The sequence below is a fragment of the Ctenocephalides felis genome, unplaced genomic scaffold (assembly GCF_003426905.1).
Source record: "Ctenocephalides felis isolate EL2017-DRISC unplaced genomic scaffold, ASM342690v1 CF-g0.4_SCAFFOLD_03572, whole genome shotgun sequence".
In the NCBI taxonomy this organism is placed as follows: Eukaryota; Metazoa; Arthropoda; class Insecta; order Siphonaptera; family Pulicidae; genus Ctenocephalides; species Ctenocephalides felis.
The window spans coordinates 38,179,915-38,205,445 of NW_020539726.1; positions in this window are offsets into that span (position 1 = coordinate 38,179,915).

Here is a 25,531-nt window from a genome sequence, read left to right on the forward strand (position 1 = left end):
AATAGCCTAGTCTATGTGGTTTGTATGTAATCTCATATATAAATGTATAAATTGTTTATACATCATTATATATGGCCTAGGTATATGGTTTGTATGGAAATCTTATATATACGTATATATTGATTTGTACATCATTTATTATATGCCTAATGTTTGTGGTTTGTATAGAAATCTCTATATAAATGTATGTATTAATTTTTACATCATATTAATAGCCTAGTGTTTGCGGTTTGTATGTAACGGTCATATATAAATGTATATAATGATTTATACAGCATTATATATGGCCTAGTGTTGTGGTTTGTATGGAAATTGGATATATAAATGTATATATTATATTATATATGGCCTTGTGTTTGTGGTTTGTATGTAACAGTCATATATAAATGTATATATTGATTTATACATCATTATATATGGCCTAGTCCATATATATGATTTGTATAGAAATCTCATATATAAATGTATATATTGATTTATACATCATTATATATGATCTAGTGTTTGTGGTTTGTATGGAAATCTCATATATAAATGTATATATTGATTTATACATCATTATTATGGTTTAGTGTTTGTGGTTTGTATGGAAATTGGATATATAACTGTATATATTATATTATATATGGCCTAGTGTTGTGGTTTGTATGCAAAAATCATATAAAATCTATATATTGATTTATACATTATTTATATGGCCTAGTGTTGTGGTTTGTATGCAAAAATTATATATAAATGTATATATTGATTTATACATTATTATATATGGCCTAGTGTTTGTGGTTTGTATGCAGAAATCATATATAAATGTATATATTGATTTATACATCATTAGTGTTTGTGGTTTGTATGCAAAAGTATATATAAATGTATATATTGATTTATACATCATTATATATGGTTAGTGTTGTGGTTTGTATGTAACAGTCATATAAATGTATATATTGATTTATACATCATTATATATGGCCTAGTCAATGTGGTTCGTATGGAAATCTCATATATAAATGTATATATTGATTTATACATCATTATTCATAGGCCTAGTGTTTGTGGTCTGTATGCAAAAGTCATATATAAATGTATATATTGATTTATACATCATTATATATGGCCTAGTATTTGTGGTTGTATGGAAATCTCATATATAAATGTATATATTGATTTATACATCATTATATATGGCTTAGTGTTTGTCGTTTGTATGTACCAGTCATATATAAATGTATATATTGATTTATACATTATTATATATTGCCTAGTGATTGTGGTTTGTATTGAAAATTTCATATATAAATGTATATATTGATTTATACATCATTATATATTTGTTCAGTGTTTGTGGTTTGTATGGAAATATCAATATAAATGTGTATATTATTATTATATATGGCCTAGTCAATGTGGTTTGTATGGAAATCCCATATATAAATGTATATATCAATTTACACATCATTATATATGGTTTAGTGTTTGTAGTTTGTATGTAACAGTCATATATAAATGTATATATTGATTTATACATCATTATATATGGCCTAGTAAATGTTGGTTTTGTATGGAAATTGAATATATAACTGTATTATTATATTATATATGGCCTAGTGTGTGGTTTGTATGGAAATCTCATATATAAATGTATATATTGATTTATACATCATTATATATGGCCTAGTGTATATGGTTTGTATGAAAATCCTCATATATAAATGTATATATTGATTTATACATCATTATTCATAGCCTAGTGTTTGTGGTTTGTATGTAAATTACATATGTAAATGTATATATTATATTATATATACCTAGTCCATGTGATTTGTATGGAAATCTCATGTATAAATGTATATATTGATTTATACATTCATTATCAAAGCCTAGTGTTTGTGGTTAGTATGTAAATCTCAAATATAAATGTATATATTGATTTATACATCATTATTCAAAGCCTAGTGTTGTGGTTGTATGCAAAGTCATATATAAATGTATATATTGATTTATACATCATTATTCATAGCCTAGTGTTTGTGTGTTTGTATGTAAATTGGATATATAAATGTATATATTCCTTTATACATCACTATATATGGCCTAATGTTTGTGGTTTGTATGCAAAAGTATATAAATGTATATATTGATTTATACATCATTATTCAAAGTCTAGTGTTTGTGGTTTGTATGCAAAAGTCACATATAAATGTATATATTGATTTATACATCATTACATATGTTAGTGTTAGTGGTTTATTATGTAACAGTCATATATATAATATATATATATATATGTATATATCAATTTATACATTATTATATATAGCCTAGTGTTTGTGGTTTGTATGGAAATCTCATTTATAAATGTATATATTGATTTATACATCATTATTCATAGCCTAGTGTTTGTGGTTTGTATGGAAATCTCATATATAAATGTATATATAAATTTATATATCATTATATATAACCTAGTGCTTGTGGTTTGTATGGAAATCTTATATATAAATGTATATATTGATTTATACATCATTATTCATAGCCTAGTGTTTGTGGTTTGTATGGAAATCTCATATATAAATGTATATATAAATTTATATATCATTATATATAACCTAGTGCTTGTGGTTTGTATGGAAATCTTATATATAAATGTATATATTGATTTATACATCATTATATATGGTTTAGTGTTTGTGGTTTGTATGTAACAGTCATATAAATGTATATATTGATTTATACATCATTATACATGGCCTAGTGTGTGTGGTTTGTATGTAAATCTCATATATAAATGTATATATTGATTTATACATCATTATTCAAAGCCTAGTGTTTGTGGTTTGTATGTAAATCTCATATATAAATGTATATATTGATTTATACATCATTATTCATAGCCTAGTGTTTGTGGTTTGTATGTAAATCTCATATATAAAGGTATATATTGATTTATACATTATTATATATGGCCTAGTGTTTGTGGTTTGTATGGAAATCTCATATATAAATGTATATATTGATTTATACATCATTATATATGGCCTAGTGTTTGTGGTTTGTATGGAAATCTCATTTATAAATGTATATATTGATTTATACATCATTATATATGGTTTAGTGTTTGTGGTTTGTATATAAATCTCATATATAAATGTATATATTGATTTATACATCATTATATATGGTTTAATGTTTGTGGTTTGTATGTAACAGTCATATATAAATGTATATATTGATTTGTACATCATTATATATGGTTTAGTGTTTGTGGTTTGTATGTAACAGTCATATATAAATGTATATATTGATTTATACATCATTATATATGGTTTAGTGTTTGTGGTTTGTATGTAACAGTCATATATAAATGTATATATTGATTTATACATCATTATATATGGCCTAGTGTTTGTGGTTTGTATGTAACAGTCATATATAAATGTATATATTGATTTATACATCATTATATATGGTTTAATGTTTGTGGTTTGTATGTAACAGTCATATATAAATGTATATATTGATTTATACATCATTATATATGGCCTAGTGTTTGTGGTTTGTATGTAACAGTCATATATAAATGTATATATTGATTTATACATCATTATATATGGTTTAATGTTTGTGGTTTGTATGTAACAGTCATATATAAATGTATATATTGATTTATACATCATTATTTATAGCCTAGTGTCTGTGATTTGTATGGAAATCTCATATATAAATGTATATATTGATTAATACATCATTATATATGGTTTAGCGTTTGTGGTTTGTATGTAACAGTCATATATAAATGTATATATTAATTTATACATCATTATTCATAGCCTAGTGTTTGGGGTTTGTATGGAAATCTCATATATAAATGTATATAATGATTTATACATCATTATATATGACTTAGTGTTTGTGGTTTGTATGGAAATCTCATATATAATGTATATATTGATCTATTATATAATTTGTTGCAAGATATTCTAGATGCACCAGAAGTCCTTTCTTAACATTTACACCAAAACAAACAAAAAAATTAATTTACTACCCCACTTCTGTTTTCCAATCAGTTTTTTAAGGACCAGCCCTTCACTTCGGTTGTCATCGTCAATGTCTATTAATGATTTTCCAAAAATTGACTTTTGAAGACACTCCAAATGCAAATTAAAAAAAATCTTGAACACATCTGCGTATGAAAAAAAATCAGTCTGTTGTATAATAATAAAACCCTCATTTGCAAAAGGGCGAAGTGGGCGTCGTTGTTTTGAATGTGAAGTGGTGAAGGAGACTAAGGGATGGTTTTGGGGAATATTAGGTTTGGGGAAGTGATTAGTGGACAGGAATTTGCAAATTGTTGGTAGTAAATTTTGTGATGTAATGTGGAAACGTTGAGAAGTTTTTTTTGTAACAATTGGTTTTAATTTAAACTAACTACATATTAAATAAATGATGTTACCCTCACTGTTTTTTGATTTCTTAAATATTATCAAGAAAAAAATGACACAGAATTTAGGAAAAGCATCAGCAATTACTTAAGTGGCATGAACATCATATTTTTAAAATGACATCTGATTCTGGGAAATGGCATAGCTTTCTGGAAAAATATTACAAACTTTAGAAATTGTCATGAAAATCATAGATATTGTAAAATTGGCATGTATAAGGAAAAAAGAAAAAAATGATCTGTGTTTTGAGAAAAACACGTAAATTAAATAAAATGACATAAATCATAACTAGTTGGTTTGGTATTTAGCCTTGAGGCAAATTACATGAACTTCCCGATATGTGTAAATAATCGACTTAATCAAAAAAAAAAGTGTAAATATTATACTTCATCAATCCTACTTTAAAAAAAACGATAATAATTTTAGCAAAGTTTGACGAATTTTTAAAATTAAACTACTTGTTGTAAGGCCGTAATATTACAGTAAGTTCTATAAGACCATGATGTATATAACCAAAAAAAGTTCCATGAAAAAAGGCTTAAATTTTTTTTTAACAGTTAATTACAAGAAAAGCGGCTCGGTAGATTTTCACCTAAAATTAATAAGCATCATTCCCAAATGATATCTTTCGAACAGTTTTTGATTTTTCAAAATCGGTTCGGTAGGATAAGCTTAAATGTGGACGAAAATTTAACACTTTTTTCAACATTTAATTACAAGAAAACGGCTCGGTAGATTTTCACCTAAAATTAATCAGCATCATTCCCTAATGATATCTTTCGAACAGTTTTTGATTTTTCAAAATCGGTTCGGTAGGATAAGCTCAAATGTGGACGAAAATTTAACACTTTTTTTCAACATTTAATTACAAGAAAACGGCTCGGTAGATTTTCACCTAAAATTAATCAGCATCATTCCCAAATGATATCTTTCGAACAGTTTTTGATTTTTCAAAATCGGTTCGGTAGGATAAGCTTAAATGTGGACGAAAATTTAACACTTTTTTTCAACATTTAATTACAAGAAAACGGCTCGGTAGATTTTCACCTAAAATTAATCAGCATCATTCCCTAATGATATCTTTCGAACAGTTTTTGATTTTTTAAAATCGGTTCGGTAGGATGAGCTTAAATGCGGACGAAAAGTTCAACACTTTTTTTCAAATTACAAAGAAACGGCTTGGCAGATCGTTGCACAAAACTGACAAACAATAGTCCTCATCGAGATACATCGAATGGCTTTTAAATTTTTGAAATCGGTCCAGCCGTTTTTGAGAAAACGGCGATTTACGGCAAAAAATCTGTTGGTGCACACGCACACACACACACACACACACATACTTTTTCCAAATTTGGTCTCATTCGATTCAGAATGGCTCGAAACGTCGAGAAAACATAAAATTAGCGAATCGGATTTTTTGATGAAAACACAAACTTCTCCTTCGGGAAGTTAAAAAGTTTATAAATACTATTAAAATGGCATATTTTTCTCGAAAATGTAATAGATTTCTGGGGAAAAAATCACCATTTTTTTAAAAATGACATAAATATCACAAATATTCATGAGTATTATTAAAATGGCATTTTTCCTGGAAAATGGCATAGATTTTAGGAAACAATTGTAAGTTTTAGAAAAATGACATAAACAATGCAAATATTTCATAAATATTATTAAATTGTATAAATTTTTGGAAAAATGCATAATTTTGAAAATAACATCATAAATTTTATAGATTTTTATATATATAATATAAATGGTATATGTTTTGAGAAAAATGCATAAATTTGAAAAAATTGCATAAATAATATAAAAAATTTATAAATAATTTTAAAATGACATATTTTGCTGGAAAATGGCATAGATTTTTGGGGACAGATCGCAAACTTGAGAAAAATGGCATAAACATCAGAAATATTATTAAAATGGCATATGTAGGGAAAAAACGTGTAGATTTTTAGAAAAATATTACAAAATTTAAAAAATTGGCTTAAATATCATCAAAAATTTCTTGAATATTATTAAAATGGCATTTGTTTTGGAAAAAATACACAAATTTAAAAAAATACATAGATATTATAAAAAAAAATTAAATAAAATTAAAATGTCATATTTCTGTAAAATGGCATATTATTCTGGAAAATAGCATATTTTCCTAGAAACTGGCATATATTTTTCAAAAAAAAACACAAATTACAAACAAATGGCATAATTATTAGAAAAATATTATAAATCATATATTTTTTTGCATACTTTTACTGTCAATCAAAATTAATAAATCATATGAAATTTGTTTCTGTAAAATGGCATAGATTTTTGGGAAAAATTTCACAAGTATCAGAAAAATGGCATAGATGTCAGAAATGTTCCATAAATATTATTAAAATAGCATGTGTTAAAAAAATTGGCATATATTTTAGGAAAAAGCAATAATTAAAAATAACGCCATAAATATTCTAAAAAATTGATATTTTTTTGAAAAAATCACATGTTTTAAATAAATAGCATAAATATCACAAATATTTTATAAATATTATTAAAATAGAATTTTTCTGAAAAATGGCATAGATTTTTTTAAAAATAACATGAACCTAAAAAAGTGTCATATAAGCTAACATTTTTGTAAATATTATTATATTTGTATATGTTCCGATTTCAGAAAAATGGCATAAATTTTGGTTATGGTATAAAAAAGTTGGATTAAAGTTATAAAAAATACTGGAAAATGGCATAAATATCATTAAAATTTTATGAATGTTCATAAAATAGCATATGCTCCAGTATGGTACAAATTTCAGCAAATTGGCATTATTTCAAGCATAAATTTGATAAAATTATTATGTAATAAGAATGGCATAAACATTATTCAGAAATATGCCATAGGGTTTATGCAATAGAATAAAAAAACATGGCAAAAATTTTAGAAAAATTCCATACATATCACAAAATTGTATAAATAGCATATATACTCAGAAAAATATCATAAAGTTTATAATGATAGAATAAAATAGAATAGAAGTTATAAAAATGGTATAGAATTACCCTGATTTGATAAGTATTATAAAGTAGCATATATCTCAGAAAAATGACATAGAATATTATAAATAAACATATAGGATTTATAACAAATGATATAAAATACAGAAAAAAGATTTTGACATAAGGTTAAATTCTGATCCTAACACCACATACATATATTCTCCAATTTCGGTGTCAAACGATTCAGAATGACTTCAATTCTTGTAAACAAATCAAAATTGCTGGTATAAACTTTGTTTCCAAAAACAACATATTTCTTCTACCACCTGCCACCAACACCTCACCCTTAATCCAATAACAATAACCTGATTAATCCTTTAATATCAGCAACAGCACATCCTTGCCCTTCTTCATCATCTCATCATCCCTTCATCAAGTCTTCTGACTGGGTCACATGTGTCGATGACAACATACAGTCATACCCATACCCTTAAAACCCATTCCTAAAACCCATCCCTAAAACCCATCCCTTCAAGCCCTTTTTCTTCCCTCAATTCCTTCCTAATTGATTTTCGGGAACAAAGAAAGGGCTGACCGGAAAACAATTTTTCACACAGGAGGAGGAGGAGGATCTAGAAGATAGATTGACTGATTGATGGCAGAGGAGTGGAATTAATGGTGAAAAGTTTTGGGAAATTTTTTAAAAGAATTGTTTTAAAGGATGTTTTGGTGATTAATGTACTTGTTGTGGAAAAATATGCAGAGAGCAACTTGCCGATAGGCCTAATGAAAAAATACTTAGCATCAGAATATTTTAGAAAAAATAGCCTTAATGACGAGCAAACATTAACTTGATTGACCAGCTGTAATTCAAGTTGGTTATCTATACATCCAAACTGTGTGCATTTATTTACAAAATTCTTCATAACTTTCAAACTATGTGTCCAATTTTGATGCATTATTCGGCAAATTTGTGTAAAATTAAATAATCCACAATATTTCAATACAGCATGGTGACCTACAGCAACTCGGTATACCTTAAAATCACGATCAAAACTAGACTGATCTAGATTTTTTTCTAACCCTTCGATTACCTTAATGATGCGCATTTATTTACTGCAAATCAGACAACTTTTGAACAATTTGTTTAAAATGAGTTCCATGTTCAGATAAATTGTGCAAAATTAAGGTATCTACAATATTTTCTAATACTATCATCACCTACAGCAACTCGGTATACTCTAAAATCACGACCAAAACTAGACTGATCTAGATTTTTTTAACTCTTGGATTACGTTATTGAAGTGCATGTTTTTACTGCAAATCAGACAACTTTTGAACAATTTGTCTAAAATGAGTTCCATGTTCAGATAAATTGTGCAAAATTAAGGTATCTACAATATTTTCTAATACTATCATCACCTACAGCGACTCAGTATACTCTAAAATCACAATCAAACCTAGCATATAATTTTTTATAGGAACGAATTTGAAATGAGTGATTGTATTGTTTGATTTATTGACTGAGGAAAAATATGTAGCAACTTGCCAATAGGCTACCTACAATTTATAATCAGAAAATTTATAAGCAAATAAAAATATAAAATAATTAATATTTATTTTCATAGGCCAGCTGTACTGTATATAGTGCAGCAACTAAAATTTGTGGATGCACCTCGAGCACATGCATGCATTTACTGCAACTCCTATAACTCCTAAACTATTTGTCTAATTTGAATACAATATCCGACAAATTTGTGCACCACTAAACAGTCTTTAATATTGTCTTACATCATTATCACCAACAGCAACTCCTTATACTTCAAAATTACGACCAAAACTAGACAAAAGTTTTTTCTGAAATGGACTCCTTGAAGAAAAGTTATTGATTAGTGTATTGATTAAGTAAAAACATTTAGCAACTTACCAATAGACTTAATGTAATTGGTAACCAGGATATATACAAACAAGTACATATGCAAAATGTGTAATATTCATATAAATTAGCCAGTTGTACTGTATATAGTGCAGCAACTAAAATGTGTGTATGTACCTTGTGCATGTGCATGCATTTACTGCAACTTTTATAACTCTTCAACTATTCATCTGATTTAAATACAATATTCGACAAATTTGTGCACCACTTAATATGCTTGAATATTGTCTAACACCATTTATACCTACAGCAACTCAGTCTACTTCAAAATCACGGACAAATCTATACCATCTTCTAATTTTCATTAGAACCATTGTACCTTTTATAGCAAGAAATTTTCTATATATTAAGCCTAACAATAATTCGATATTAACAACCCTATAATCGATCCAGATTTTTTTTTGCAATAATTCAAAATTGTACACGCCCTAATTGGTACCTTTTTTCAAAACCTTCTAACACCCTGCACCACTTATTGATACATTATTAGAGTAAAGGGATAATTTATAACCCTACGTATATATATATATATATATATATATATATATATATATATAATATACATCTTTTATCCCTCTTCAGGATATAAATCACGACCAAAAAAATATAATAATGGGCATAACGAAAAATGATTTAATAAATAATCTCAATTTTCGCTTTTGCCTTCGTCCTAATAATATATATTATTATATATATGGCACGTATGGTGTTTCACATGTGTTACCAGACGACCCTAAGGGTTGTAGTAATAAGGCCCTTTTTGTAATAAGAAAGAGTTGTTTTATTGAATTGTGATAAAATGATTTGGAATGAACTGTACTTTATTATACTCCTTGAAAAAAAATTATTTTAGGTTGATCAATAATAAATAAAATGCTTTCAATGACCACAAATTTAAAAAAAAACAATATTTTATAATATCATATCTAAGTTCTTTTATTTAACATTCTAAATCCACTGACAAAATAAACAATATAAAAAATGCATTACAATGTTTTATAAAAATATTTTAATCACCCACACTTTTTATATTTGTCCAATTTCGAAACATAACTCCAAATATTTATTACCTCCATAAGTTTTTCTTTTAACAAATAATTGACGTTTATCGTCCGAATCGTAAAATAATAATAATAAATAATAAATAAAATTCGAGTAATAAATTATCTTTATTTATTTTTTGACAACAGTGTTTAGTTTAGTTGAGACTCGAGAAATAATAAGGAAAAAAATCAGTTAAATAATTGCTGACTATTTCATTTATTCTGTTTTATTACTATGGATAAAAAAACTTAAAGATGTTCAAAAATGTCCAAAAACGTGAAAAAATGTTTAAGAATGTAAAAGGATGTCCAACAATGAAAAAAGATGTCCAAAATTGTTCAAAAATGTAAAAAATGTAAAAAATGTAGAAAGATCACTAATAATGTAAAAAGATGTCCAAAGTTGTCTAAAAATGAAAAAAAAAAACTTTCCAAAATGTAAATAAATGTAAAAAAAAGTTAAAAAACGTTGAAAAATATCTAAAAATGTAAAAATTGTAGAAAGATGTCCAAAATTGGCCAAAAATGTAAAAAATGTACTAAGATGTCCACAAATGTAAAAAGATGTAAATAAATGTTCGAAAATGATCAAGAATTTAAAAAAATGTCCAAAAATGTAAAAATAAATGTTCAAAAATGTAAACAAACGTTCAAAATGTAAAAAAAACGTACAAAAGAGGAAAAAAGCGTACAAATATGTAAAAAAACATTCAAAAATGTAGAAAAACGTCCAAAGATGTCCAAAAACGTTAAAAATAACATCCAAAAATGTAAAAATTGTTGAAAAATGTCCAAAAATGTAAAAAATTAAAAAAAAAGACCAATACTTAAAAAAAATGTTCAAAAGTGTAAAAAACGTTCCAAAATGTGAAAACACGTTCTAAAATGTAAAAAGATGTCCACAAATGTAAAAAGATGTCCAAAAGCGTTGAAAAATATTCAAAAATGTAAAAAATGTAGAAAGATGTCCAAAAATGTAATAGATGTCCAAAAAATGTAAAAATATGTACAACAATGTAAAAAGATGTAAATAAATGTTCATAAATGTTCAAAAAATTTTAAAAAATATTTAAAAGGGAAAAAATGTTCAAAAATGTGAAAAATATTCAAAAGTGTAAAAAAGCGTTCAAAAATATAAAAAGATGTCCACAAATGTAAAAAGATGTCCAAAAATGTAAAAAAAATGTAGAAAGATGTCCAAAAATGTTGGAAAACGTTCAAAAATGTGAAAAACGTCAAAAAAAAATGTAGAAAGATGTCCAAAAATGTTATAAAATATCTAAAAATGTAGAAATTTTAGAAAGATGTCCAAAAATGTAAAAGGTTGTCCAAAAATTAAAAAATAAGGGAAAAAAATCAGCTTAATAATTGATGACTATTTAATGAATCCTATTTCAATACAATGGATAAATTTTCATTGAAAAAATACATTCTTTGAAAAAATATTACGAATTTTTAATATATAGAAAAAATTTGCAAAACAATAAAATAGTTGTTATTTATAACACGTTTATAAATTCTGTTTGCTTTAGTAATCCGACACGTGAGTATTATTTTCTTTAGTCGCATTACACGCCTGTCCTGTCAGCTCTCGCATTAAAAAAAAACCCGAAGACGTCTTCATGTTGTAAATCTTAGACGATGGACATTTGCAGATGTTGCAAACCTTTATAAATAGAAATATAAAACTGGCATCCTACTTAAGACAAATTGCTGGAACTTCCTGTACCGTAATGAAATATTCGAAGAATAACAAATGTTTTCAAATATATTATTACAAATACTGTAAAACTTTCATTATTTTTGCATTATTTTGTTATATCTGACCAAATCAAATGTAAATCATAAACTAGTGGGGTGGGTGGCATCGTGCCTTAAGGCAAATTGCTCGAACTTCCCGTACCGTAACGAAATGTTCGAGGATTACTGAATGATTTCAAATAGATTATTATAAATATTGTAACATTGTCTAATATTTATAAATATTATATAAATTGAATTGCAGAGTTGAAATTATTTGTAAAGTATATTAGAACTATAGTCAGAATTAAAAATAAATATTTTCGATATACAGAAAACTGAAAAAAAAAAAAATGGGACTAATTTTTTTTCCAAAATCGATTATTTTGTTAAGACAAGCAGAAAGTTCTTTGAATCATTTAAATCGGACGCTTAGTTCTCTCAAAAACTGCCATTTTTTACATATTTAGTTCCGTATCTTCAAAATGGCTGGGCCTGCCTTTGCCAAAAACTAATAAACACTTCTCCCAATCATTACTAATTGGATGTTTTTTAGATCATTCAAATCGGATACTCCGTTCTCTCAAAAATACGATTTCTATTTTCTGCACTTTTTGCTCCGTATCTCCGAAACGGCTGGACCTGCATTTGCCAAAAACTAATCAGCTCTTTTCCCTATCAATAGGAATCGAATGTTTTTTGAACCATTCAAATCGGTTGATCCGTGCGCCCTAAAACGTAACTGGAAATTTGTATCCATACATACATACACACACACACACATACACACACACACACATCCATTTTTTCTGAAGTATGCCAAAATGTTCAGAAACCTTCAAAACGTCGAGAAATGTAAAAATTTTCAATTCCGATTTTCGGCCCATTACAATAACTTACCCTACGGGAAGTTAATAAATTAATTTATCTCCTATCATCTATTAACAATCGTCATTTCATTTCGAATTCAATTTCAAAAATATAGTTAGTTGCCTAATTTACACAAAATTGAAGAAGTGCTCCCGTCTAGTCACAGTCTAAACGCATTTGCAAATAATTCTGTGCGACATTTTCACTTATACTGTGCTTAGCTTGGCGGCATTTTCGCATTTTTCAACAGTTTTCACAAAAGTATATAAATTGGAAAAGTGCTCCAGTATATAAACAGTCTAACGCACTTGGGTAAACATTTGTACCAGAGTGGCGCTTAGACTGTGCTTAGCCTGGGTAATTTTTTTAATTTTCAATCCAAAATTACAAAAATATTTTATGGAAAATAAAAAAGATGTAATAATTTTTCATCCTCAAAAGCAATTGTTTTGTCAATGCAAAGTTTTCTAGATCATTCAAATCGGATGCTTAATTCTCTAAAAAACTGTCATATTTTACACATTTAGCTCCGTATCTCCAAAACGGCTAGATCTGCCTTTGCCAAAAACTAAATATCACTTTTCCCAATCATTACGAACTGAACGTTTTTTACATCATTCAAATCGGATACTCCGTTCTCTCAAAAACTCGATTTCTATTTTCTGCACTCTTTGCTCCGTATCTCCGTAACGGCTGTACCTGCCTTTGCCAAGAACTAATCAACACATCTCCCTAGCAATAGGAATCGATCGCTTTTTGAATTGGTCAAATCGGTTCATCCATACGCTCAAAATCGTCGACGAAAAATTGTTTTCACACAAACACACATCCATTTTTTCTGAGGTATTCCAAAATGTTCAGAAACCTCTGAAGCGTGAAGATATGCAAAAATTTTCATTTTAGATGTTCGATCCATTACTATAACTTACTCTATGGGAAGTTAAAAATAAATAAAAATGTTATAAAAAATATTTGTAACACTTTTACTTGTCATTGTTCCTGAGATTAAAAAATAACCCAAAACAATTCTATGAAGTTTGATGGGCTCTTCAGGACGCACCGTTAGCATTACAAAGCTGCTTTTCTCTCATTTTATACTATGATATATCAATTTTAAAACTGCATACATGACTTTACAAATTTACCAGTCAATTCTGGAGTAAAATAGACCAATGTTATAGCAAGGCTATTTGTTTTGCTGCCTTGTTCATATAAAATGGTACTAAAAACTGTCAAAATGCTATGAGGTTTATTTTGGAAAACATGATAATATAAACAAAAACGTTTGCGTTTGATTAAAAATCCTGGTATATTCCTATTTCCTAAGTTTTTTTCCTCAAAAAAAAAAAAAAAAAAAAACAAAGAAATAAAAAAGATTCAAACCTTTACAAAAATTACCCAAGATTCTTTACAAAATTTACCCAAGATTCAAATCTTTTTTACAAAAGGTTTGTCTCCCCTGTAAAAGTCTCTTCGTGTTAAATAAAAGAGATACATGTCTGAGGTACTCGCCTTCAATGTAATCTAATGTTGTAATGTTTGAAATTCAATACTTGAACTTGTTTCCATCGGATTGAAATATTTATGGACGTCAGATTAAACCTGATGAAACAGAAAAAAAACAAGAAGTGGATTTAGTTTAACAGTAATACTACAATTGACAAGCGTTACTGATTTTTTCAAATCAGCAAAAAGTCTTTAAGTAAATTAAAAAGTTAACACGTTAATAAATGAGGTAAGATCGAAAATAGAAACAAGGGACACCACTAGTTGGGTAAAAAACATATATTTTAAATAATAAAATAAACTATATAATATCTGCCATACATTCAGTATAGTAAAACAAATCTATTTTACCTAAAATCGCATTAAATATAAAAAGTGGGTCCTAAATGTCGTCCTTGCGTAACTCCTGGAGCAATGAGGAAAGGATAAACTTTAATAAAACATGTTTTATCATACCACAAAGTAAGGATTTTTTCGGTGTTTTGTTTTAAATATTCAATATTTGGTGTGTGTGCTATTAAATATTAATTGTGTATGTTAAATTAATTGTGTATATTAAACGTCTAGTTAAAGTAAAACTTCTTAATGCACAAATTGAAATAACAAGGCTAATAAAGATTGATATTCATTATTTCGAATATTGAGTTATATACTTATCTGGAAATAAGTGTATAATATCTTACAATTCTTTCTACGTGTATAATTGGACATAAACAACTGTACTACCAATTACCAGGTAGAATCTATAATTTTATTTCAACTGAAGAAGTTATTGTAGATAGAAAGGCAAATTATTATTATTCCGACAGATCTAAAGTTGAAACTAGGGACACCACTAGTTTGATAAAAAACATATAAACCTAAAATCGCACTAAATATAAAAAATGGGTCCTAAGTATCGTCCTTGCGTAACTCCTGGAACAACGAGGAAAAATTAACTTTAATAAAAATCTATTTTATTACAGAACTAGCCAGGATTTTTGCTGTTGTTTTTGAATATTCAGTATTTGATGTGTTTGTGCTATTAAATATAAATTGTGTATGAAATCCTTACGTGTAGTTGAAGTAAAACTTCTTAATGCACACATTAAAAAGGCTAGTAAAGATTGATCTTTATTATTTCGAATATTGACTTAGATACTTATCTGAAAATAAGTGTATAATATCTTTATGTATAATTGGACATAAACAACTGGACTACCAATTACTAACTAGAATATATAATTTTATTTCAACTGAAGAAGTGATTGTAGATAGAAAAACAAATTATTATTATTCCGACAGATCGAAAGTTGAAACTAGGGACACCACTAGTTTGGTAAAAAACATATATTTTAAATAATAAAATAAACTATATAATGTTTACCGTACATTTAATATAATAAAACTATTCTGAATAACCTAAAAACGCAATTAATATTAAAAATGTGGGTCCTAAATACCACCCTTGCGTAACTCCTGGAGCAATGAGGAGAATGAAAAACTTTAATAAAACAAGTTTTATCACACCACAATGTACGGATTTTTTTGTTGTTTTTGAATATTTAATAATTGGTGTGTGTGTGTGCTATTAAGTACTAATTGTGTATGAAGTCCTTACGGGTAGATGAAGTGAAACTTCTTAATGCACAAAATAAAATAATGATTGATAATGATTGATCTTTATTATTTCGAATATTGTGTTAGATACTTATTTGAAAATAAGTGTATAATATCTTTATCTTATTCTTTCAACATATATAATTGGACTTAAACAACTGGACTACCAATTACCTAATTTGTAGAATCTATAATTTTATTTCAACTGAAGAAGTGATTGTAGATAGAAAGGCAAATTATTGTCGATGATCGAAAACCGTTGTGTTAATGTAAAATTAAGTACACGTTGAAAACTTTTTTCAACACTTCACCTTTAAACAAAAGAAATCGAAGAAACTTCTTCGGGCACGAAATGGTTAGACTCAGAGCTGGTGGAAAATTTCATAAAGATAATAAACTTAAAAATGTGGATTGTTAATGGAATGTTATTTCAATAACAAATGTATTTAGATTATGTGAAAATATGGAAAAGGACTCTACTGACAAGCAAACTAGCTGGTTATAAAATTAATATGATCGTCTTAGAAACAGAAATAGAGTTTTTTTTTAATAAATGTGAAAAGTGATTTAGTCGCATTTTCTTATGAAATGTTCTCAGTTTAATTCATTTGCTTGTCAGCATTTTAATAAAAATCTATTTTATTACAGAACTAGCCATGATATTATTTATTATTTTTGAATTTTGAATTAAATATTAATTGTGTATTTGTGTTTAAATTCATACAGTTTGTTCGGACCATCGACCAATACCCATAGGCCTATAATATTTAACGAATATTTGACGTTCATTTATATTTTTTTTTTATAATTAAATTTATTTATATATATATACATTATTTTCATATCTCAGTCAGGCAGAGTTGCCTGGTTGCCTGAATATTAGTAAAAAATACTTCAATTAATTTTATAATATTAAACATGAAGTAATTTTTATGTCCCAACAAACTACTTTCAATAGGCCTATAATATTTTAAAGGGTCATTATGACCTTAGACTAAAACCCACAGGCCTATAATATTTTAACGCTTAATTTATTTGTAAAAAATATTAAAAAAAAAAATTACAATATTGAGCACGAAGCAATTTTTATAACTTAACAATCTTCTTTCCATAGGCCTATAATAATTTAAAGGGTCATTATGACCCTTGACCAAAACCCACAAGCCTATAATATTTTAAGAATATTTTAACGCTTAATTTTATTTGTATAAAAATAATTTAATTAATTTTTACAATATTAAAAATTAGGCAATTTTTATAACTCCACAAACTACTTTCCATAGGCCTATAATAATTTAAAGGGTCATTATGACCCTCGACCAAAACCCACAAGCCTATAATATTTTGAGAATATTTTGACGCTCATTTATATTTGTAAAAAAATACTTTAATTAATTTTTATAATATTGATATTTTGCAGGGTCATTATGACCCACGGGCCTATAATATTTTAACGCTTTTTTCTAGTTGTGGAAAATTCTTTAGATAATTTTACAATATTGAGCATGAAGCAATTTTCATAACTCAACAAACCACTTTTCATACGCCTATAATATTTTGCAGGGTCATCATGACCCTCGACCAAAACCCACAGGCCTATAATATTTCAAGAATATTTTGACGCTCATTTATATTTGTAAAAACTACTTTTATTCATTTTGCAATATTATACATGAAGCAAGTTTTATAACTTAAAAAACTACTTTCCATAGGCCTATAATATTTCAAAGGGTCATTATGACCCTCGACCAAAACCCACAGGCCTATAATATTTTAAGAATCTTTTAACACTTAATTCTATTTGTGAAAAATACTTTAAATTATTTTACAATATGTAGTGAACAAGAAGCAATTTTCATTACCAAACTACTATCCACATGCCTATAATATTTTACTCAAATTATTCCAAATTTAAGACCTATTATTATTTTACAAAAACAATTTTAGTGCTGTAATAAATTTCGATCCTTTTGCCATATTTGATATCGTTAAGTATAAACGCATGTCGACTTTTTTTTATTCGTGTTATTTCTTATTTTTTTCGTTTTGTCCTTATTTAAATCGAAAAGTGTGCGCGAGCCTTATCATTTATTATTAAATGAAATTTATCGAGTCCGACGAACATTCCTGCATTTATTATCTCATATATATATATATATATATATATATATATATATATAAATATAAATATATATATATTTATATATGTATATATAATTTTCGCATACGTTTCGATATCACACAGCGAGCTGCATATATATTTTTATAAGTTAAAATAAATTATATCTAAATATTTTGAAGTGCTCTTGAGGACGCATTGTTTGCCTCAGAGTGCTATAATTTGGGTATGTTATACCTTTATATATCTACTACGACCCCAAATACTAAAATCAACAAGTCTTCTAGCAAAATTCTTGTAAATTTACCACTTTTTCAAAAAAAGTCGTTGAATTCCTTTGCTCATTTTGAAGAGGTCCTCAGGCAACACTAAATGCACAGGGACTGTCAGATTTAGATATATTATACCTTAATATGTCTACTATGACACCAAATACTAAAATCAATAAGTCTTCTAGCAAAATCGTTGTGAATTCACCACTTTTTCAAAAAAGTCTTTGAAATTCTTTGCTCATTTTGAGGAGCTCCTCAGGCAACACTAAATGCACAGGGTCTGTCAGATTTAGGTATATTGTACCTCAATATGTCAACTACGATACCAGATACTAAAATCAACAAATATATTATTTAGACATTAATAATATAACAAAATTCGTTTAAACTCAAAATTCCTTTAACACGAGTGTGAAGTTAGTTGCGTTTACAAATTGTGGCTATGTTCACATCGTTGTTACAAAATCGTCTACCGAGGATATTGTGTAGTTTTAAATGCACTTTTTGGGTATACCGGTTAGTTTTAGAGAGTTTTAGTATTAGACAATATTGTTGGTAATTTAATTTTGTACGATTTTTCCAAATATACTAATTACTTTAACAAATTAGTTTGAAAGATATAAATAATTTACCAAAAAAATGTACCTTTGCAAAACGAACTTACTTTTGTTTTTTGTTTCAAATGACAGGCTTTAAAAATTGTTTTATAATACTTTTTAAGTTGTATCACCTTGGATTTTAAATTTAGAATTCAGGTGTTTTTTTGCCTTTTTTTACTCTATCTCCAAAACTGCTAGACTTGCCCTTCGTAAAAATTCAAGCATTTTCAAAATGTTTTTAGAACTATTAAAGTCGGACGCTCCGTTCTCTTAAAAACTAGATTACCATTTTTGACTTTGTTCCGTATCTCCGAAACGACTAGACCTGCCTCTGCCAAAATCTAATCAGCACGTCTCCCAGTTAATACAAATCAAATGTTCTTTGAATCATTCAAATCGGTTCAACCGTAATCGCCGACAAAAATTACTGACAAACATATTTTCAAAGATTATAAAAAGAGGACACTACTGACAAACTTGTCAGTTTCAAATAATTCTTTCAAATACTAGTGGGCACAATTATCGATCTAACATCGATCCAATACTCTCGTCCATCCCTATTTTGCTACCGGGCAAATAGAATCTATCTATCGATACTATAATCGATAAACAATTCCCGTAGCAACCTGAATTTATATATAATGAACTCGACTGGATTTGCAATTTAAAATTCAAATGCGATCGACTGATTGCAAATAAATCGATACGAAGTGCCCCCTTAACGTGTTATCGATACAAAAAGGATAACGCCGTCGATAAATCGATATTGAATTATTGCCAGATGCAAATATAAGATAGACTATAAGATAAATTATTGACTGAGAAAGGAAATTGGATAAAAAGTCGAATGAACTAGGCGTAAGAAATTTAGATTTATGTGTTTTTTAAATACGGATTTTAAAAAAAAACAAAAAATAACTAGTTGGTTTGGTATTTAGCCTTGAGGCAAGTTACATGAACTTCCCGATATGTGTAAATAATTGACTTAATCAAAAAGAAAATGTGTAAATAATATACTTCATCAATTCTACTTTAAAGAAAACGATAATAATTTTAGCAAAGTTTGACGAATTTTTTAAATTAAACTACTTGTCGTAAGGCCGTAATATTACAGTAAGTTCTATAAGACCATGATGTATATCGCCAAAAAACAGTTCATTACAGGAAAACGGCTCGATAGATTTTCACCTAAAATTAATCAGTAACATTCCCAACTAATATCGTTTTTGATTTTGTAAAATCGGTTCGGTATGATGATCTTAAATGTGGACGAAAAGTTTAACACTTTTTTTCAAATTGCAAAGAAACGGCTTGGCAGATCGTCACACAAAACTGACAAACGATAGTCCTCACCGAAATACATAAAATAGCTTTTAAATTTCTAAAATCGGCTCAGGCGTTTTTGAGAAAACGTCGATCAAAGGTCTAATTTTGACAAATGCCAAAAAAACGATAACAATTTTTGCAAACTTTGACGAATTTTTAAAGCTGAACCAGTTGTCGTAGGGCCGTAATATTTTAGTATGATCTAGAAGACTATGGTATCTACCGTCAAAAAAATAATCATAAAAATCGTCGATTTTTAAAAAAAAAAACTTTATTACAAGAAAACGGCCCGGTCGATCTCTACCAAAAACTAATCAGCACGATTCCCAACCAATATCTATCGAACGGTTTTTGAATTTTCAAAATCGATTCAGAATTGCGGGCTAAAACGTGGACGAAAAACTTTTCACTTCTCCGCTATTCACGAAGAAACGGCTTGGCCGATCGCCACACAAAACTGACAAACAATAGTCCTCATCGAGATACTTCGAATGGCTTTTAAATTTTTGAAATCGGTCTAGCCGTTTTTGAGAAAACAGCGATTTACGGCAAAAAATCTGTTGGTGCACACGCACACACACACACACACACACACACATACTTTTTCCAAATTTGGTCTCATTCGATTCGGAATGTCTTGAAACGTCTAAGAGAAAACATAAAATTAATGAATCGGATTTTTTGATAAAAACATAAACTTCTCCTTCGGGAAGTTAAAAATTGACCATAATAATAAGAGTCCTTAGGGCGTCCAATCCTTGCCTTTGGGAAAATTGCATAGACGTCATGAAAACATGAAACTAGTAATTCCGATATTTTAGAATTAAATTTTTTATTTTTATTTTAAAAATAAAAACTTCGTCTTCGGAAAGTTTGGAAAGAGTTATGACTTTTTGAAAATTGGTACCATTTCTGTTATAACTGTTGGACATCCTCGCATCCTGCCCTGAGTAATTATGTTCAAAATACCATAGTACTTTTCACATTAACTATTTCTGTCCAAATTCATTAATACTAAAGATAAACTATTTTACGTAAAATTAATTAAAGTGTTAAGTCCTCTTGGGCGTGGTAATGTCTTCAGACGACGATGGTGATGTCCATCATCTTCGACAATTAAAAACTTATCGTTTATTTAACACCTGAGATAACATCATATTAACACGAGTGACGACCGATCTTATGTAATTTATAACATAGATTTAGACACACGGAAACTTATTGTCATTGAAGGACAAAGAACGAGAAATTAGGAGCCACATTAATAATAGACATAGGTATGTATAGGGTCCGTCAGATAACTTTTTCTTTTTTGAAAATGCTATATATATAAACTACAGAATATTTTCTCAATTTAAATCTTTTCTATCTATCGAAAATAATTTCATTGAAATGGCTGTCTAACTTTTTAATGGCTGTCAAAATTTCTAAATTGCTACCAATAAAAAAAAGTTATATGGCGGATCCTTTATTAGTTAATACAAAATCAATTTTTGTATTTGTTATGATAATTATTATTGTTAGTACCTTATAATAATGCACCAAAGTAGTCAATGGTGGATAAAGTTCTAGGAATTTGGAACCATAATTTAAATTATAAAATTTTTAGAATAATTTCTTTGTCATTTTTTTAATATATTTTTTTATATATTTTGGTTTTAAACACGCCATTGTAAGACAAATTTATCAGAACTATGGGCCATATTTTATTTATAATTTTAAACATATACTATTTTTTTAGTCATATGTATCTTAAATTTTCGATATTGTCGTTAATATTTTGCGTTAATTGTGGTTAACATTAGACTTTTAAATTTGCCACAACAAAAATTATTTAGATTTAATATTAGATAGTCAGTAGAGTCCTCTTTTCTCATTTTTGTGTATTATATTCCTATTTACTCGTTAGTACAGTCTTTTTTTATCTTACAGATATCTGTCTAAATTTGCTGGTAGACAAAACATTTTCTTGTTTTTTAGCTGGATATAAAATTTGATCGTCAGTAGAGTCATATTTTGACAATCCAGAATGCTATTTAATTTTTTTTCGTAAAGTGCTATTTTTTGTCTCCTGCCGATTTTCAGTTTGCTCGTCAGTAGAGTCCTTTTCTATCTTGTAGACTACTATTTAGTTTGCTTGTCAGTAGAGTCCTCTTTTTTATATCATGTCGATTTTCAGTTTTCATCTTGTAGACTACTATTTATTTTGCTCGTCAGTAGAGTTTTATTTTTTTGTATTATGTCAATTTTAAGTTTGTCAGTAGAGTCCTCTTTTTATCTTCTAGGTGGCTATTGCTCGTAAGTAGAGTTCTATTTTTTATCTCGTGTCAATTTTAAGTTTGCTTGTCAGTAGAGTCCTTTTTTCATCTTGTAGACTACCATTTAAATTGCTCGTCAGTAGAGTTTTATTTCTTTATATCATGTCGATTTTAATTTTGCTCGTCAGTAGAGTTCTATTTTTTGTCTCGTGTCGATTTTAATTTTGCTCGTTAGTAGAGTCCTATTTTTACCATTTAGAATTTTTTTATCAGTAAAGTCGAGTGTCGTATTTTGATTATCTAGGTTTTTATTTAATTTGTTCGTTAATATGATGATTTTTTCTTCTCATATCAAAACTGAGTTAACTCGTCAGTAGAGTCCTTTTCTTGGTTCAATCACTCTTTTGCAGAATATTTCATCGGTTAACAGAATTTCAATACAGATCTCATTATATTCTAGATATTATTTTTTTACAAAAAAATGCTGAAAAAATTCTCCAATAATCTAGTACGACGTGGTTCAATTTACGCAGCATCCTTGCCACACTCCTCATATAATTTTAACAATGTGGAACCATAGTTTTCTCTCTCATGCACAAATTACAATAAAATAGTTTCTTTACTAAACTTATCCCATACTGACCAATTAAATTCACCTTGATGCAATATTGCTTATAATATATCGAGTTTCAGTTTTCTAGTCAGTAGTGTCCTTTCCTTAGTTACTGAGAATCTTCCTTTTTCACTATGACTACTTTTACTTTGCTTGTAAGTGCTAAACCAGTCACCATCATCATAAAGATTAGAACGGAGCAAAAATAATGAGCATCCTTACTACACTCCTCTCTTAAAATCTACACCGTTGGATTACCTGTTCTTTCTAATTTAGTGTTCTATGACCCTTTATTTGTCCACAACTGCTCATATTAACAATTTTCTAATATATTCATCCGTTCACGATCGACCGCCTTCCTGTCGACTTCCAGCAGAGTCCTCTGTCGGGCAATTAGCCCGAACGCCACCAATCATAATAATCGAATGCTCAATTAACCCGAAGGCAGAAGACTAGGAATATCTAGTTGGTGACCACTTGTCCGACGTCTAATCGTTATTAATTAACGTGTATCATCTTTTAGGATTGATGCAAATGCAAAAAACTAGTTTTTTTCTTAATGCATACCAGACTAGGTCTTTTGTCGGGGTATGTCAAACTCAATACTTTCTATGTATAATACTTACTAGAACGTCTGGGTATATATTGCCTATGGTTTCTACGTAAACCATAATTACGAAAGGCAAAAATTTATGGGGGGAGGATCTAGAATGCTGTGATTCTCACTCTGAAATTGTCCTTTTTTTAATTAATCCCATTCGCTCTTTTTCTTTGTTGTCTGACTTGTCCAACTTGGGATATATTAACGGCATGATGTCTAATCGTTATTAATTAAAGTGTCTCATATTAATAGCTACAAAGAAACGACTCTGCTGATCTTTGAAATAAACTTTGTATTCATTTCTACAAGTTTCAACGACTCTACTGATACCAGAACGAAGCTAACGATTTTTTAAAGGTGGTAGATTGAATAATATGTACAAGTTAGGAAGAGGACTCTACTGACGAGCAAACATTCGACTAGATTATTAAAAAAAGACTTTACTAACGAACAAATTTCATAAAAACGTAAAATTTTGACTAGATCTAGTCTAGATTCATAAGAAGAGGACTCTACTGACGAGTAAATTTTAATAATTTGACTAGATTATAAAAAAATACTCTACTGACTAGCAAATTTTAAAAATTCGTCAAGCTTATAAAAAATGGATTCTACTGACAAGCAAATTAAAAAAAAAATCAATCAGATTATAGAAAAGGGACTCTACTGACGAGCAAATCTTGAAAATTTGAGTAGAGTATAAAGAAAGACTCTACTGATGAGCAAATCATAAAATTTCGGCTATATTATGAAAATAGAATCCACTGACGAGAAAATCTTGATTATTCAACCAGATTATAAAAAAGGACTCTACTGACGAGCAAATTTTGAAAATTTGACTAGATTATAAAAAATGGATTCTACTGACAAGTAATCCTGAAATTTCAACCAGACTAAAAAAACGAACTCTACTGACGAGCAAATCTTAAAAATTTCGTTTAGATTTATAGAAAGAGGACTCTACTGACGAGCAAATATTAAAATTTTTACTTGATTCATAAGAAGAGGACTTTACTGACGAGCAAGTTTAAAAAAAAAAATCAATTAGAGTATAAAAAAGGACTGTACTGACGAACAAATCTTGAAATTTCAACTAGATCATAAAAAGTGAACTCTACTGACGAGCAAATTTTAAAAAATCGACTATAGTATAAAAAAGGACTCTACTAACGAGCAAATCTTGAAAATTCGACTTTAAAGATTTGCTTCTCAGATGGGACTCTACTGACATTCAATAATAATTATTAGAGTCTTTTTCTTAACTACTATATACTTTTAAATTAACTTTTTATAAAATCTTCAGTTTCATTCTGTTGTCAGTAGAGTCCTTCTTTATCTTATGTCATGTTTCAGTTTGCTCGTCAGTAGAGTCCTTTTTTATTTTTATAGATACTATATATATTTCTCGATAGTAGAGTTATCTTTTTATAAGCAGAATATAACAAGTATAAAATAAAAATTTAAAAAAAAAAGAAATAGCTTAGAAGATCTTTATACAAATTTATTTGTTATTAATTGTATCAAAAATGATAAGAAAAAATCAAAGATAAATAGTTTGCATGAAATGAATAACAAAAAATTGTGGATTATATAAATTATGGTTAGAGATAAAATTGAATAAATTTAAATACAGT